The 18122-nt window shown below is 44.2% G+C and overlaps 1 protein-coding gene across 4 annotated transcripts in view; it reads right to left on the minus strand.

The window, feature by feature from the left end:
- IFT81 (intraflagellar transport 81) overlaps positions 1-1502 on the minus strand; it is a 78659-nt gene extending 77157 nt beyond the window's left edge. For 2 of the 4 annotated variants that reach the window (XM_003795997.1, XM_023516846.1), the window contains exon 1: positions 1397-1502. The gene's annotated coding sequence lies outside the window, so the exon portion shown is untranslated. Of the gene's footprint in view, positions 1-990 lie in introns of all 4 variants that reach the window. The other 2 variants (XM_012809021.1, XM_023516845.1) reach the window with 1 other exon arrangement.
- Between the last annotated feature and the right edge of the window lie 16620 nt (positions 1503-18122).

Raw genomic sequence — 18122 nt, forward strand, 5'->3', positions numbered from 1 at the left:
CCCTCGGTAGAGTGCCATGGCATCACAGCTCACAGCAACCCCCAACTCTTGAGCTTAAGCGATTCTCTTGCCTCAGCCTCCCAAGTAGCTGGCACCACAGGCGTCCATCACAACGCCTGGCTATTTTGTTGTTGCAGTTGTTATTGTTGTTTAGCAGGCCCAGGCTGGGTTCACACCCACCAGCCCAGATGTATGTGACTGCCCTATTCGCTGAGCTATAGGGGCTGAGCCAAATATTTAATTTCTTAATTGTTGAGATGACTTTACCAAGGTAAAACTGCTTGAATTTTAGCGATTAAAAAAATGAATTGCTAAAGAAAAAGAAATGGATAAATGCCATTTTACTTAAGACTTGGCCAGCAAGCATCTTGCTCTGAAAAAAATTTTTTTTCAATTGGGTAGGTGGAGATGAATATTCAGAAAACATCAAAATGTAAACATATTATAATGATAATAATTATTAACATTATAAAGGTAATAGTAAGGTTATGAGTAAATAATTATTGCTAAGAATAAGTCAAAAGAGAACAAAAAGCATAAGGAGTGTGATATATAAATTTGAGACTTCCTTTAAGCTATAACAGGAAAAGCTTTACATAAGTTTTTTTTAAAAATCCATATTGGATGTGCAAGCTTTCCACTGCTATAAGTATTTTAAGCAAAAGACCACGTCATAAACTTCACACACATATATATTTCATTTTAAATGATTTAGAAATCATCTACAGGTCTATTCTTTTTTTCCCTTTCAAAAATCCCAGACCAAATCAAAAATCTGGATAAATGAGTAAACGTTACCAAGAAGGGAAAAGAAATTAGAAGGGTTTTCCCCCTTAGTCGCCCACCAGCTGTCAAATGGTCACTTATTAAGCACAAAGATGTACTGAACAGGTAGGTTGTGCCCAGTGGGCTCTGAGCTCTAAAATTAGCAAAAGCAATTAGTCTCTGTCTTGCAGAGCAAAATCGCCACGCCAATTCACCAGCACTCACCCACATAAGAACAGGAAGGGGCGAGGGAAGAATTAAAACCAGGACGTGCGTTTTATCTGGCACAATTCGGGACAGAAATCGCGCTACCCTGGTCCCAGGCTGGCATCAGCGCTGACCTGCAGCCTCCTGGGAATCCCATACAGTGTCCCTCAACCCCAGGCTTGGGAGACAGGGGACCCCAAACCCGACCATGCCCCTCGCGTTGGCTCCTATGACCGAACGTTCATCCCCCTGGGGAGCAGCATGGATCCCGACAAGGCCCAATAGTGGCCAGAACCCCGATTTGGAGGCTTCACCGATACGACCCCTCCACTTGCGAGGTGCTGCCCCAGGACAGAAAGAAGGCGGGAGTTCTCTCCTAGTTCAGGGTTCGGGGGAGTTTCCGACCGCGAGTTGGCGAGGTTACCTCAAATTCTCCTCCCGAAACCACTTCCCCACCCCCTTGGAGGCACCCAGGTTCTACCGGGCTCCTAGAGACGAGCTCCTTGGCAACGGTTGCTAGGCCGTGGCGTGGCGTCACTTCCGGCGAGGCCAGGCGCGTTTCCGCGGGTACGCCCGGGCGCGCGCTCTGGGGGTGGGGCTTCGGGTGGGGAAGGGTGGGGCTTCGGGTGGGGAAGGGTGGGGCTTCGGGTGGGGAAGGGCGGGCCAGGTCCAAGTCCAAGTGCGGAAAGGGACGGCGAGTTCTGAGTCACTGCGGACAGACAAGAGCTTCTGTTTTGTTACCCCGACTTAAACGCTGGGCAGTAGCCTTCCTGAATGTTCTGCAACTCGCCGTTTACAAAGTATGCTCTCCATGATTAACCTATGCTAAACGCGTGTGCTGTTTCATTCATTCATCATTTACCAAACATGGGTGCTGATTTCTTTGACACGGGGCCGGTGCCAGGGGTGGTGGGGTGGGGAGGATTGGGCTGAGGAAGCATTTAGCCTGGGCTTCAAATTTAGGTTTTTGACATAAGTATTTCCAAATTATGTCACACATAGAAACAATTGTGGAGAGCCTTTGGCAGGATTAAGAGAAGGCACATTCATTTCAGCTTCTGCCTCACATTATTGGGCCACATTGCCTGTACTGGGAATTCTTTTTAAATTCCCTAATTTTTTAATATGCTAAGGGCCTGAAATGAAAAAGTAAATGTGGGAAGGCTCCTTTGGGTTCTGGGAGGCTCTATTTTAGGCACATGCATAGGTAAACTAAGCCCTCCTGGTAGTCTATTAAAAGAGTTCACATCCTAGGGGGTAAGCAGGGAGATCTTTGTGCCCAGATCACAAGGTTTAGATTAGGTTTAAAGTCTGTTGGAATTGCACTAGCTGGTTATGAGGAGACATTTGTTCATAAATGGTATTTTGAACCCACACCTGGAGAAGAAAAAAATCAAATAACCTCATATCCTGAAAATTTAGTTGCCTGCTCAAACATCTTAGGAGAAACCAACTATAGATTTAACATCAGGTTTACAACAACAGAAAACAATAAATTACATATTAGGCATTTCCTATGTGCCTGTGGAGGCGGTTGGGAATGCAATGGAGGACTGGGCTTACCTAACCCCTGCCCTTGTATAGGTAACAGTTTAGTACTGGATGAGAAGTAAGTGCATAACAGCAATACAATTGAGATAAATGCTATTAAAAAGGTTCAAAGACCACAGGTCCCAGATGAAGGGTCCCAAGCTTACTTGGAGAGGGAGGTGCCAAGGGTCACTCAAACTTTAATGGATTTTATGCTTAATATGGTTGCTCTGGAACACAGAGAAGAATTGGAAGCTAGTTGGCATGCTTCCTGGGATCTGTATAGAAGCTAACATTCCAACTTGAAGCAAAAAAGAGAGAACTGCAGTATATTGGGTCACTGCCTATCTATAGCATACAAACATAGGCTAAAGGACAGTTTGCTTCCATGCCCTGATACATTTAAGATAAAATCTTAGGTGTATTTGTTGAGGGGTCTAAGAGGAAATTCTCAGCAACAGGTTCACAGCACTAGAGGTGTTGCTGATTACATTAGAATCAAGTCCCCTGTGAAGCCTTCTGTTCCCTGAGGTGCTTTGTTTAATCTTCTAATAAGCCCCCAAGTACGCCTTTTGGCTGAACTATATTTGATATTTTTAAAAATAGAAAAAATTTTTTTTTGTTTTCTTGTTTTGTTTTTTACTTTATGTTGTTTTGTTTTTTACTTTATGTAGAGACAGAGTCTTGCTATTGCCAGACTGGTATTGAACTCCTGACCTCAGTCAAACCTCCTGCCTCAGCCTCCCTAAGTGCTAGGATTACAGGCGTGGCGTGAACCACACTGCACCTGGCCTACATTTGACATTTTTAATGGAGGGAAGTTCCAGCCATATGTGACAGCTTTTGTGGAAGCTTCCCACTCCTACCCTACACTCTCTCTTTAAAATGGCTTTATTGAGATAGAATTCACATACATACAATTCATTCTTTTAAAGTGTACAATTCAATGGCTGTTAGCGTATTCACAAAATTATGCAATCATTACCACTATCTAATCCCAGAACATTTTCATTACCCCCAAAAGAAACCCTATACTCCTCAGCTGTCACCCCCCACCCCAGTTTGCAATGAAAGGCTCCCCACCCCTGCCCTGGGCAACCACGAATATCTTTATATTCCGTAGTTCCATATTTATGGATTTGTCTCTTCTAGACATTTTATATAAATGGAAACATACAATATGTTGCCTTTTGTGGCTGGCTTCTTCCACTTTGCATAATGTTTTCAAAGTTCATGTTGTAGCATGTACCACTACTTCCTTTCTGTGACCAAATAATATTCCATTGTATAAACAGGCCATATTTTGTTTATCTGTTAATGGACATTCGAGTTGTTTCTACTTTTTGGCTATTATGAATAATGCTGCTATGAACATTTGTGTACATCTCTCCAGCTTCTTATGGTTAAAGATTCTGTTGGCTCAGTCAGGTGAGCAGGGTATATACATGAGGGTCATGTTATGGGGGGAGGCATGCATTCTCACAGTGTTTCTTCCTTTCAATTCTTCATTTATGGTTTATTGGGTTCCCGTGGTTATAAATTACAGGATGAAATATATGGGTTCTTCAGTAGTTTTTGGATGTAATATAACATAGCCGGTATTGAAACCTACTAGTCCCTTGCTCCCAAAGCACAGACCTTCCCAATCTGTTTCTCACCAGAAGCCCTCTGATATGAAGATGCTGCTTACATGGAATGAGCCTCATATGTTCACTATTTTCCATTGGAGGGGAGAATAAAGAGAGCTATGGAGGAGGTGAGGGAGACCGGAAGTTCCCCTTTCCAATCTCCTTATTTAATTGTGTAGAAACTATAGGGACTATCCACAGTTGTGAACCTCTGCTCTGGTTATTCAGAAAGGAAAAAAAAAAATTTACTCCTAGGCTGGACATGGTGATTCATGCCTGTAACCCTGGCACTTTGGAAGGTTGAGGCAGGAGAATTGCTGTGGCCAGGTATTTTAGATCAGCCTGAGTGACATAGTGAGATTTTGTCTCTACAAAAAATTAGCTGAATGTGGTAGCATGCACCATCAGGCCAGGCTATTCGGGAGGCAGAGGCAAGAGGATCACTTGAGCCCAGGAGTTGAAGGTTGCAGTGATCTGCAGCCACTGCACTGTACTCCATGCAACAAAGCAAGACTTTGTCTCTAAAAAAAAAAAAAAAAAAGAAAAGAAAAAATTACTCCTGGTAAAGTGTTTTTCAGAAATGAGTTTAGCTGGCTCAGCGCCTGTGGCTCAAGCAGCTAAGGCGCCAGCCACATACATACCTGAGCTGGCAGGTTCAAATCCAGCCTGGGCCCGCCAAACAACAATGACGACTGCAACCAAAAAATAGCCAGGCGTTGTGGTGGGTGCCTGTAGTCTCAGCTACTTGGGAGGCAGAGGCAGGAGAATTGCTTGAGCCCAGAAGTTGGAGGTTGCTGTGAGCTGTGATGCTACGGCACTCTACCCAGGGTGACAGCTTGAGGCTTTGTCTCATTAAAAAAAAAAGAAGAAGAATGAGTTTAGTGCAAGATACAAAAAAATTAGGAGAGGGGTTATTATTTCATGTAATTGTGAATTCCAAGGATATTATTATTGTCAGATATGGCTTAATCTAGGAACTTGATTATGTCATCTTTCTCCATCCATCTCTGTTTCCGATTCCTATTTTTCTCTGAAGGGGCTGCTGGTAGCAACAAGCTTACATTCTGCCAGCCTAGCAACTTCTGTAAAAGTAGAACTCATTCTCCAATAGTTTCAGCAAATTCCTAGGGCCAACTCTCATCAGTCAGAAGTGTGACAGACCATTCTTGAGTCAGCTGCTCTGCCTCTGGTGGCCATAGGAATAGACTGGGTGAGGATGGCTCTTCAAAAGGAAGGGCTGGATTCTACTGCCTGAGGTAGAGATGCTATGCAAAAAATAACAACAGATGCCACACATAGGTGATCAGGGAAGGCTATTAAATCTTAAAATCTGTGTAAGAAAAACTAAAAGGGGGAAAAATGAGCCTGTACTTATTGTGTGGGGAGTATCTGTAGTGCTGAGAACCTTCTCCCTGATTTCCTTCCAGCAAATTATCTTTCTTCAGTGCAGACTTCCATCATATGCCAAAGGCAATCTTGGGATAAGGGCAGACCCTCTAAATCCCCACAAAAATCTAAGGATGCCATGAACGTAATGTCCCCAGCGCCTTCTCATTTCAGAGCTTCCAAACAAGAAGAACTTTCCTGTGCAGAGTCTAGCGAAGCCAAGCCAATTTTCTGTTTTTGGTATTAAATTTAGACCTTTCATCCTGACCATGAGATATTTCTGGATTCTGCATGAGTATTCAGTGAATGCCAGGATTCAAGATGCTATCCCATCTGGGGCTACTCTGCAGGCTGCCCGCTTTATCTCATTCTTTTAAAACCAGGAAAAATGACCCAGACATAGGAACAAATTTGGAAGTGGGTTATTCTGTTATCCATTAATTGTCATTTAATGCCTTCACCATCTAGGTTACTTGGAGATGAAAGAAATTAAATTTGAATGGAAACCTGAATTGACTTGGGCAGATACCCTAAATTGCCTCTGTTCTGGCAATATAATCTTGTGGGTATGTTTAGGAGCAGAATGTGCTTTCTTAAAAGGTAAAAAGACAAATAATATGTGAAACATTCAATTAAATGGATGAGAGTCCACAGGTCTTAGTAAATGCATGGCTAGTACTACATTTTTATCAAATAGGCTTTTTGTAAAAATGGGTTTTCTATCTGCAAATATGCTGTGGTTCATGAAGTCTAGAAATCACTGATGAAATGAATGGACAACATAGAATAGTGCCAATAGTATGCAATTCACATTAACTCCTTGGTTATTGATATGGATTGAAATATAGGATGCACCTAACATTCTCACTAGGCTCAAATAATGATCATGTGATAACTTTCCAAGTGCTTACTGTATGTCAGAAACTTTGCTAAATACTTCATGTATATGTCAGAATTTATTTATTTATTTATTTTTGAGACAGAGCCTCAAGCTATACCCCTGGTTAGAATGATGTGGCATCACAGCTCACAGCAACCTTCAACTCCTGGGCTCAAGTGAATCTCCTTCCTTAGCCTCCCAAGTAGCTGGGACCACAGGTTCCTGCCACAACGCCCGGCTATTTTTTGGTTGCAGCTGTCACTGTTATTTTGGCAAGCCCAGGCTGGATTTGAACCCGCCACCTTAGGTATATGTGGCTGGAGCCTTAGCCACTTGAGCCACAGGCGCTGAGCCTATATGTCAGAATTTATTCAAATATTAATTTTTGTGTGTACTCCTTCTGTTTCCCCTTCTCTTAAAACAATTTACATTGTTTCCTGAAAGAAAATCTCCTAGATTCGGGAGGTAAAACAAAAATAAAATAAAAGTAATAATGTCCTTCCTCTTGCAAATCTGAGTCGTGGACTAAATTTGCAGGTTGAAAGTCAGAAGCTGTACTTCCCACAGAAGCTGTAGGCCTGTAGAGACCTAAAGTCTTTGAGGGAGATTGTACAACAGGGAAATAGAGAGGGCAGAACCTTGGCAAGTAAAAGAAAAGAGAGATATTAAGAAGAGTGAGAAAGGCTCACAGGTTGATAAGCCCAGGGCAGCTTCTGAGAAAAGAGAAATACTGTGAAGTGGCCCCACTGTGATCCAATGGCTTCCAATCTGGCCAAAAACCTTCCTTATACCAGGTTTGACGTGGTGGCATCATTGCCATTGGACCTGAAAGGATCTGCAACCCAGGAGGGTGAGTGACAAACTGGTCACTAGGGTGGTCCATTGACAGAAGACTGCAGGAGGTACCCTAATGCTTTGTCACTGCATCCCCCAGTATGGGGGGTGGCAGAGGATTGCTCAATAATAGGATTACATTTCTCTCCAAACTAGCAGAATGGAAGCTCAGAGTTGGATTTCAGTCAATTATAAAATAATGTCTCCTAGATTCAGGAGGTAAAACAAAAATAAAATAAAAGTAATAATGTTCTTCCTCTTGCAAATCTGAGATACGGACTAAATTTGATAATCTCTGTATCAGTCAGCATCCTGGCAGGGTAAACATGGCACACTCTGGTCAATTAAGGAGAACTTAATAAAGGACTGATTATTTATTGATTTAATTTAGAGATAGCATCTCTCTCTGTCACCCAAGCTGGAGTGCAGTGGTGGAATCATAGCTCACTGTAACCTCCAGCACCTGGGCTCAAGCAATTCTTCTGCTTCAGCCGCCCACAATGCCAGGATTACAGGCATGAGCCACCGTGTCTGGCCAATAAAACTCAATTTATAAAGGTATGGGCAGAGTTTAGGGAAATCAACAAGGGACCAGCAATGAAGACAGGGGCTGTCTCTGAGCCTAAAGCAGGAAGTGAAGAGAACAAGTACCAAAAGCCCAACAGAGTAGCTATATGGAGAGGGCCACTTAACAGGAGCCTTTGGGCGCAACTTGTCCTGACCATGCTCTTCACATCCTCTGATCGCTTCTTGACTGCCCCACCCTGGCTAAACCCAACAGGAACCCAAAGGGGAAGGGAGCTCCCTTGAGGTCATCCATACAGATCTGCCTCCTTGGACAAAGAGCAGAGAAGACAATGGTGGGTGGCAATCTGGAGAGGCTGATTGCTCTTTCTTTTCATAAGGCTACCCTTCAGAAATGACAGACTGATTCTTTATGGTCTGAATTATACAATCAAAGTGATGGGCAGAGAGACCTTGGGAAGTCAACCGATCCACCCCCACATCATCTAAGCTGCCCTCAATCTCTTATAGTTGAAATTCCAGGCATTACATGGAGTTAGGCCTAATTTCATTTCAGCACTCTTCTTACACCCACATCATCTCACTTAATCTTCACACTCTGCAAGGACAGTACTATTTTTTTCCATTTTTTTCCTATTTTTTCTCCAGACCCAACAAAATTGAGGCCTGGATTGTTCATGGAGGGCCCAAGGTCACATAGCTAGCAGGTGACTGAGCCAAGATTCAGACATAAGTCTACCTAACTCCAGAGCCATTTTTACCAACCCACTAAACTGACTCAATACTGGCCCAGCAGAGTCTGAAAGAAGGACCATAAGTCAGGCTGCAGGGATGGGAGGCAAAGAGATTTTCTGCATAGGGGATCAAGTATTAACATGGTGTCTGCCTTTTTCTGCCTACAAGGACTTTGCCAAGGAACCCGTTTTCTTACTCAGGTAGGGCTGATTGTTCAAAAGCTAAGCATTTACCATGGAAGAGGGGGAAGATGGAGAGAAAACACTTGGCTGATGATGGGGGAAAAAAAGTGTTTTCATTTCAGATGCCTTTTAAGTTCTTTTTTTCCCAGCTGAATGTTTGGTGTATTTATAGAATTCAGGGGGAGTATTTAAGGGTAACCGGCAGTGGAGCTGCAGTTTGGGCCATCAGAAAGCTCAGAATCATGCAGGAAAAGGTTGGTGGGAGGGGACAGGAGCAGCAGGGCACAAACCAGGTTTATCCTTCATGTTGCCAAGAACTTTTCTCATCCTCCTGGGCTGATGACGTCAAATCAAGGTCTATGATATTGCCATAGATGGAATTATAGAATCAAAATGATGGGCAAATGGATGATTGGATAAACAAATTGTGGTAGAAACATACAGTAGAGTATTATTCAGCCATAAAAAGAAGTGAATGACTGACATATGGATGAACCTTGAAAACATGATGCTGGGTGAAAAGAAGCCAGGCACAAAAGGCCAGCTATTATATGGAAGCCAGGATTCCATTTGTAAGAAATAGCCAGGACAGGCAAATCCAATAGAGACAGAAAACGCAGATCGGTGGTTGCCAGGGGCTGGGAGGAGGGGAGAATGCAAAGCAAGGGCTTCATGGGTACAGAATTTCCTATTGGGGTGATGAAAATGTTCTGGAAATAGAGGTGGTAGTTGCCCCATATTTTTAGTGTACTAAATACCACTGAATTATTCCCTTTAAAATGACTGGTTTTGTCCTATGTGGATCTCACTTTAACTTAAAAAAAAAAAAAACTGCCTCTGTGCCTGTGGCTCAAGTGGCTAAGGCTCCAGCCACGTACACATGAGGTGGCAGGTTCGAATCCAGCCTGGCCCGCCAAAAACAACAATGACAGCTGCAACCAAAAAATAGCCAGGCATTGTGGCGGGTGCCTGTGGTCCCAGCTACTTGGGAAGCTAAGGAAGGAGACTTTCCTGAGCCCAGGAGTTGGAGGTTGCTGTAAGCTGTGATGCCACATCACTCTACCCAGGAGGATAGCTTGAGGCTTTGTCTCAAAAAAACCCCAGCAGTCAGGGCCTTGGGTTGTCAGCAGCCCGCCCCAAGTCTTTCAAGCAGTCTTTGCTTGCTGCGGCTAGTCTCACGTGCCTTGAGGCACGGGCCTAATTTCACCACAGTCTTTCCTTCTTTCTTGGCTCTCAGCCTCAAGACCTTGGCTCTGCTGTTTCTTCTGCCTTGCTATTCTTTCACCAGATCTACATGAGCCTGGTTCCTTCTCCTCATTCAGGTCTCAGCTCAACTGTTTCTTCTCAGCAAGGCCTTTTCTGATCCTCTTACTCAAAGTAACCAGCCCATCACTGTGTTTTTCAGGCTGTTGGTCATGGCCTTTCAGAGGGTAATGACATCAATGTAGTGGGTCTTGGTTAACATTTTAAAAATTGAAATGGGCTAGGTGCAGTGGCTTGTGCCTGTAATCCTAGCACTTTGGAAGGTTGAAGTGGGAGGATCACTTGCGGCCAGGAGTTTGAAACCAGCCTGAGCAACATAGTGAGACCCCATCTCTACAAAAAACAATTTAAAATGAGTGGGGTATAATGGTGTGCCAGTAGCCTTAGCAACTCAGGAGGGTAAGGTAGGAGGATTGCTTGGGCTCAGGAATTTGAGGTTGCAATGAGGTATGAAGATGCCACTGAACTCCAGCATGGGTGACAGATGGAGACCCTGTCTCAAAAATACATAAATATAAATGTTGAAATGGACTATAACAGACAATATCACACAAGAATAAGAGTTAATATTTTTTGTTGGGTGGCACCTGTGGCTCAGTGGGTAGGGCACCAGCCCCATGTACCAAGGGTGGAGGGTTCAAATCCAGCCCTGGCCAAGCTGCAACAAAAAAATAGCCAGGTGTTATTGTGGGCGCCTGTAGTCCCAGCTACTTGGGAGGCTGAGGCAAGAGAATTGCCTAAGCCCAGGAGTTTGAGGTTGCCGTGAGCTGTGTGATGGCAGGGCACTCTACCGAGGGTGATAGAGTGAGACTCTGTCTCTCCAGAAAAAAAAAAAAAACAGGCTCGGCGCCTATAGCTCAACCGGCCAAGGCGCCAGCCACGTACACCTAAAGTGGCGGGTTCGAATCCCCAGCCCGGACCCGCCAAACAACAATGACGGCTGCAACCAAAAAATAGCCGGGCGTTGTGGCGGGCGCCTGTGGTCCCAGCTACTTGGGAGGCGGAGGCAGGAGACTCGCTTGAGCCCAGGAGTTGGAGGTTGCTGTGAGCTGTAATGCCACGGCACGCTGCCCAGGGGGAGAGCTTGAGGCTCTGTCTCAAAAAAAAAAAACAACTTTTTTTTGTTTCCTAACAAACCACTACAAATTTATTGACTTCAACAATTTGTTCCCACAAGTCTGTGGGTTAGCTGGACTCCGCTGGGCAGTTCTGCTCCATGTAGTGTCTGCTGAGGTTACTCTTCTGGGTGAATTCAGCCAGGTGCTCATCTGAGGCTAGAACATCCGAAAGGGTTCCGTCCTGTCTGGTACTTTAGTGCTGGCTGCCATTTCTTCTTCACTTTTTCTCTCACCATTTAGCTGTCTGACCTGAGCTTCCTCTTATGGTGCTGGTTACCAAAAACAGAAAAGTGGAAGCAGCCAATCTTCTTAAAGCTGAGGCCCAAGACAGGCACCAAGTTGTTTCTACTGCATTCTTTTATTCAAAGTAAGTCACAAGACCCACTCAGACTCAAAGGATGGAGGATCAGCCTCCTCCTTTCCTCCAGAGAGCAACATTTGCATTCCAGGAATGGCAAAAATTGTTGGCAGACATCACTGCAGACTGTCTGCCACAATTGTTTTGTGAAAGTTTTATTTCCGTTTAGTAAACATGCATGGGGGGTCACGTGATAAACATATTTCTTGTTGTGAATCACAACTGGAAAAATACACTTCTTCCATATCCTAAAAAAATTTCTTTGTAGCACTTAGTGCTTACTGAACTTACGGTACTATCTATCTATCCCACTAGAACATAAGTTCCCTGAGGGCAAGCACTTTGTCTTATTTACTGCAGTATCCTCAGAACCTGGCATTTAATGGGTGCTTAATAAATACCTGTTGTCTTTGAGTATGTTGTTGAATCAGCCATCATCTCTTGGGTGCTGAGCACTTAAAAGCATTATTTCATTTAATTTACTCAACATATATATAAGCACCATCATGTGCTGTGCGCTATCTGGAGAAACAAAGTGAACAGAATAGATCACAATACCTGCCCTTACAGAGTTTATTTTCACAATGATACCAGGACAGTATGCAATAGATTCATTGATACTATTTTGACAGAGAAGGAAACTGATAGTCAGAGAGGTCAGGCAACTTGCCCAAGGTCATACAGCTAATAATTTCACCCTGATCCCTGGCTTTTATCCACTCTGCTGTAGATGTTGGGTTTTTCCCAAAGACAGGCCTAGGTGGTTATGGATCTCAATTCCTTCAATTGCTTCTCTGAAGGATTAAACTTGTCTTTCTGGGAGTTGGACACAGGGCAATGGGAATAGGTGAGTCCCATGACCTCAGAATCCCTGCCTCCCCCAACCCTGGGCCCCCCACTCAGTGACAATGGCTCACACCTGGGGTGTTATAGATTTGAGCCACAGATCTCAGTCAGTCATCCCCACTGTCTTATCGGCATGTGACATCCCCAAGTGGCTGGGGCCTGCAGGCTGGGCAAAGAATGCAACCCGAACAAAAATAAACCTGCTACATTCTTTGGCAGCCCCCTGCCCCTTCCCGCTCTCCAGCCATCCATCCTGGCAGCAGAGTCTGCCAGGGAAGGCAAAGAGAGAGGGGAACAGGGTGGGGGAAGTCAGCGCTGGCTGCTGCCGTCCAGAGAAAGAGAGGGAGAGGTGAAGAGAGGGAGAGAGAGAGAGAGAGGAAGAGAGAGAGGGAGACATCACCTTATATGGGAACATGCACAGACAATATGTGGCAATGGCTTAGAGGGCAGCAGAGGTCAGATACCAGACAGATGGAAGAAATTAAACATGGGACAGAGCGTGTTCCTGGGCCCTGAAAACAGCTCTTGTTTCACAGCAAGTTCGCACAAAGCCTGGCCCATATTCCTTTTTTGCCTAAGCCGAACAAGATGTTCGTCCTAACCTCTCTGTGACTTTGACTCAGGCCCCTGACTCTGTGGCTTGGCAGAGGTCCCAATCCTTTAAAGTCATTTCTTTGACGAACAAAATTCCTCATTTCAAATAAAAAGGAAAAGACTGGGACTGTTTCTCAAGAGTTTCCAGTATCTCTCCAGAGCACATAAATTAGTAGTTAGTAAGTTAATAATCCTTCATTTCTCATTCATTCATTCAACACACACTGAGGACCAGTTATGCCTTATGCACTGAGCCAGAGGCTAGAAAGATGGTGATGGTGGTGATGGTGATGATGATAGCTACTGTTTGTTGACTTGTACCCATTTGATAACTATTTCTATAATTAATAATAATTTACTTTGCATTTTCTAACAGCTCTTTGAGTTAACTACTATTATCATTTTCATTTAACACGTTTCAACCTTAGCTCTGTGGACATTTTAGGCTGGATGATCTGCCACCCTCTCATCCTTCCAACTAAAAGTCATCTCTGGCTGGGAATGATGGATCACACCTGTAATCCTAGCACTCCGAGATGCTGAGGTGGGAGGATTGATTGAGCTCAGGAGTTCGAAACCAGCTTGAGCAAAAGGGAGACCCTGTCTCTACTAAAAATAGAAAAATTAGCAGGATGTTGTGGCAGGTGTCTGTAGTCCCTGTTACTTGGGAGGCTGAGGCAGGAAGATCGCTTGAGCCCAGGAGTTTAAGGTTGCTGTGAGCTAGGCTAACAGCCCATGGCACTCTAGCCTGGACAACAGAGTGAGACTTTTGTCTCAAAAATAATTAAAAGAAAAGAAAAGAAATCTCTGCACTTACACAAGGGACCACAAACTAGTATCCCCATGGACAAAATTAGATAAGTTGTACTTGATTCACAGAGTATTAAAAAAAGAAAAATCCAATATTTAAAAATTGAAGTATTTCACATAAAAATCTGGATCTCTGGACTATCCTGAAAAATTAAAAAATCTGGGAATACTGTGTGGCACAGGTTGGCTGGAGTGAGAGGCTGCCTGCTTACAAGGCGGCATGTGCCGCACAGTTTCCCACAGTCCCCAACATTCTCTATTGTCTCCGATCCCAAAGCCAGTGTCCAGTGATGGCTCTCATCATGTTTGTACTATCATTGTTCTTACAGCAATTGTCCTTTATCTCACATATGTATTTATCAAAGAGGAAAGGAAAGAGTAGACCAGAAGGGCCCATGACCTTTTACATACCTGCGCCCATTTCATTCACTTCTCACTGCCTAGTTTCAGCAGCATCAGACTTTGCCTCTGAGCTTGTCATCCTCTTAAGCCCTTTTGAAATTTCTTTCAAAACTATCTTTTAAAACTATCCCTGCCATTTTATAAGGATCTCTCACATTTTTATTTCGCTTCAGGTTCACAAAACGCTGTCAGCTACAGGAAGCCATTTACTTCTCCCAGCCACCCAAGTGGTACGTACTGTTCTCCCTACTTTAGAGAATTGTCTTGGAGAGATGTAGTAAGTGATTTACCCAAGGACACGGTCAGTTCGCTACAAAGCAATGTCCTTCTAAGTCTAATACTTTTTCCATTACTCTAGGTGACAAAGTATGTTAGCACTTTCAGTTGCAAAAGACGGAAAATAAACTAAAATTGGCTTAAGCCATACGAGGCAATTGATTAGTTCATTTAACTAGAAATCCATAGGAGCCATGGACTTCAATGCTAACTGGATGGAAGAGTTCCAAGGTTGTCCCGCAGGGCTCTGTCACTCCTCTCCTCCATCGCTCAGCTCTACTCTTTACTGTGATGGCTTTATTTCCAAGCAGCCCCTCTATTCCTGATGGCAGACAATACAATAGAAAGACATTTACCCTTCCAGACAGTCCCAACAAATGGAATTGAGTCTCAATAGTTTTGATTTGCCTGACTTAATCTTGTGCCCACCTGAAAACCAATCACTGACCAGAGAGAGTGACCAGACCTGGGACCTGGGACTAGGTCATGGAATCTGTGGGTAGGATTAGCTTACATCTAAGGGAATAAAGGGCTACTCAGAAGGAAAGTTGGGTACTGTTATCAGAAGGAGATACGAATGCTGGAGAAAGCCAAAAAACAGATATCTACTAAACCTAGAATCTTCCTGGAGCATACCCATCCTCTCTTTGGAAGGCCAACTCTATTCCCTCTTTCTCCATTCAAATTGACTTCAAGGCCCCCATCAAGCCATTCTGACTCAACTGCTCTAGGCTATAATGCATTGTTCTGGCTCGGCACCTATAGCTCAACCAGCTAAGGCGCCAGCCACGTACACCTAAGGTGGCGGGTTCGAATCCCCAGCCCAGGCCCGCCAAACAACAATGACGGCTGCAACCAAAAAATGGCCGGGCGTTGTGGCGGGCGCCTGTGGTCCCAGCTACTTGGGAGGCGGAGGCAGGAGACTCGCTTGAGCCCAGGAGTTGGAGGTTGCTGTGAGCTGTAATGCCACAGCACTCTACCCAGGGGGACAGCTTGAGGCTCTGTCTCAAAAAAAAAAAAATAAAAATAAATGCATTGTTCTTCCGGAAACTCCTAGTGCAATGAGAATCTGAAACTCACATACCAGCACTCAGCTCTGTTGCTGCTGACTGAGTGAAAGAATGAGGAGATAATTTGTGTGGATTACAATATGTGTCAAGCTTGGAAGAAAGTAAACAAAAAATGTTAATGACAGCTGTCTTTGAGTGGTAGGGTTATAGGTAATTCTGGCTTGGCTTATTTATTTCCTTCTGTATTTTCTACCATGAGGAAAAAAACCAAATGATAATAGTAAGAAAGGAAGTAAGGCAAGTATGGTTGAAGCAGCAACTCAAAAGCAATGTGAAGGTAAGGGCCAAGTGTGGGTTCTGTTCTGTCCCCCTAACTCCCAGTGGCAGGACAAGAGCTCACTGGGAGCTCACTTAACAGCGTCAGAGCTTATAACAGAGACTGTTCATTCCCTTCCCAAAACCCATCCTCCTTTTCTTTTTCAAATTCTCTGAAACCCTATTTTTTTTTTTTTTTTGAGACAGAGTCTCACTATGTCATCCTTGGTAGAGTGCCATGGTGTCACAGCTCAGAGCAACCTCAAACTCCTGGACTCAAGCAATTCTCTTGCCTCAGCCTCCTAAGTAGCTAAGACTACAGGTGCCGCCACAATGCTCAGCTATTTTTTGGTTGTAGTTGTCATTGTTATTTGGACGTTCCAGGTTGAGTTCTAACCCCCCAGCTCCGGTGTATGTGGCTGGCATCATAGCTGCTGAGTTACAGGCACTGAGCCTGAACCCCAATTTTGTGGAATGTCTTCACTCCTTCTTATGACCACACCCTTCATGAAGGCAGACCCTGACCCCAACACCTGCATGAGAGGGGGCTAGAATATAGAATCAATCTATAGCAGGGATTCTCAACCCCAGCACGGTCAACATTTTAGGCCCTCTTTGTCCTTGAGGTTGTCCTGTACCCTGTAAGATGTTTAGCAGCATCCCTGGCCTCTTCTCTGTATATGGCAATAGCACATTTGCCCCCAGCTGGGACAACCAAAAATGTGACCAAACATTAGCAAATGTCTTTTCCCCCTTAGGACAAAATTGCCCCTGGTTGAGAACCAGGGACATAAGCCTTCATGTCAATCTCATTCCCTCAGCTAGTGATTGGTTCAGGCAGGGCCTTGTGGCCCATTTCTGACAAATGAAATGTAAGAGCAAATAGGTTGGGGAGGATAGTTCCTTTTGTAAAGGAAGACAGTGTTTCCTCATCCTCAGCCTTACTTGGATGTGATGTCTGGAAATGCAGTTGCCATCTTACAACTATGAGGGGAACTCACTCAAGGGCATCACAAGGAAGGTGAAAAAGTTGAGAGAATCTGTTGACATTGAGTTGTGGCATTAGATAATTTGCAGATTACTTGTTATGGGAAATAAAATTGTCCTTTGTTGGCTTGGCACTTGTAGCTCAAGTGGACAGGGTGCCAGCCACATACACAAGAGCTGGCAGGTTTGAATCCAGCCTGGGCCTGCCAAACAACAATGACAACTACAACCAAAAAATATCCGGGTGTTGTGGCAGGCACCTGTAGTCCCAGCTACTTAGGAGGCTAAGGCAAGAGAATCGCTTAAGCCCAAGAGTTTGAGATTGCTGTGAGCTGTGACGTCAGGCACGGCACTCTACCCAGGGCTACAGCTTGAGATTCTGTCTCAAAAAAAAAAAAAAAAAAATTGTCCTTTGTTTAAGTGTTAAAGTAATTTGAGTTGCACTTTTCTGTTACAACATCTTATCCAACTCAGGCATCTATTGAAGACATTGTATACACTGATTTATTTTTTTTTTTAAGGCCACTAAAAGCAGCTATTGTCTGGGTGACTGGGTATGTGCATATCAGAATTTGGAGTTGGGGACAGGCATTTTATTTGATGGTCCCTTTCAAGAACCACTATTGATCTAAAGCTATTCCAGTTCCCTAAGGAATTGCTCATAACTGGTACGGATGCCAAGACAGAGAAGGGGATTAATTCCTTTTGCAAAACAAGGAACAACATTTGGAATAGAACTCACTACCTATCATCACATCAAAACTTCTGCAAAATACCAAGTTTTGTGGTTTTCAAGCTAATGTTTCTGGGAGTCCACCAAACAGCCTCTGAGATGGAGCTTTATTAAGAAAATGCTGGCTCGGCACCTGTAGCTCAAGAGGCTAAGGTGCCAGCCACATACACCAGAGCTGGCAGGGTCGAATCCAGCCTGGGCCTGCCAAACAACAATGACAACTACAACCAAAAAATAGCCGGGTGTTGTGGCAGGCGCCTGTAGTCCCAGCTACTTGGGAGGCTGAGGCAAGAGAATTGCTTAAGCCCATGAGCTGGAGGTTGCTGTGAGCTGTGATACCACAGCACTCTACTCAGGGTGACAGCTTGAGGCTCTATCTCAAAAAAAAAAGAGAAAGGGCTCAGTGCCTGTGGCTCAAGGGCTAAGGTGCCAGCCACATACACCTGAGCTTATGGGTTCAAATCTAGCCCAGGCCTGCCAAATAATAATGACGGCTGCAAACAAAAAATGCCAGGCATTGTGGCAGGCACCTATAATTCCAGCTACTAGGGAGGTAGAGGCAGGAGAATCGCTTGAGCCCAGGAGTTGGAGGTTGCTGTGAGTTGTGATGCTACAGCACTCTACCCAGGGTGACAGCTTAAGACTCTGTCTCAAAAAAAAAAAGAAAAAGAAAACGCTAAGCCAAATGATATAAACTCTAGAAGCCTCAATTTGCTTATCTGTAAAATGGAGATAATA

Source organism: Otolemur garnettii, unplaced genomic scaffold (genome assembly GCF_000181295.1).
Source record: "Otolemur garnettii isolate 467f Iridium unplaced genomic scaffold, OtoGar3 scaffold00099, whole genome shotgun sequence".
NCBI classification, from domain to species: Eukaryota; Metazoa; Chordata; class Mammalia; order Primates; family Galagidae; genus Otolemur; species Otolemur garnettii.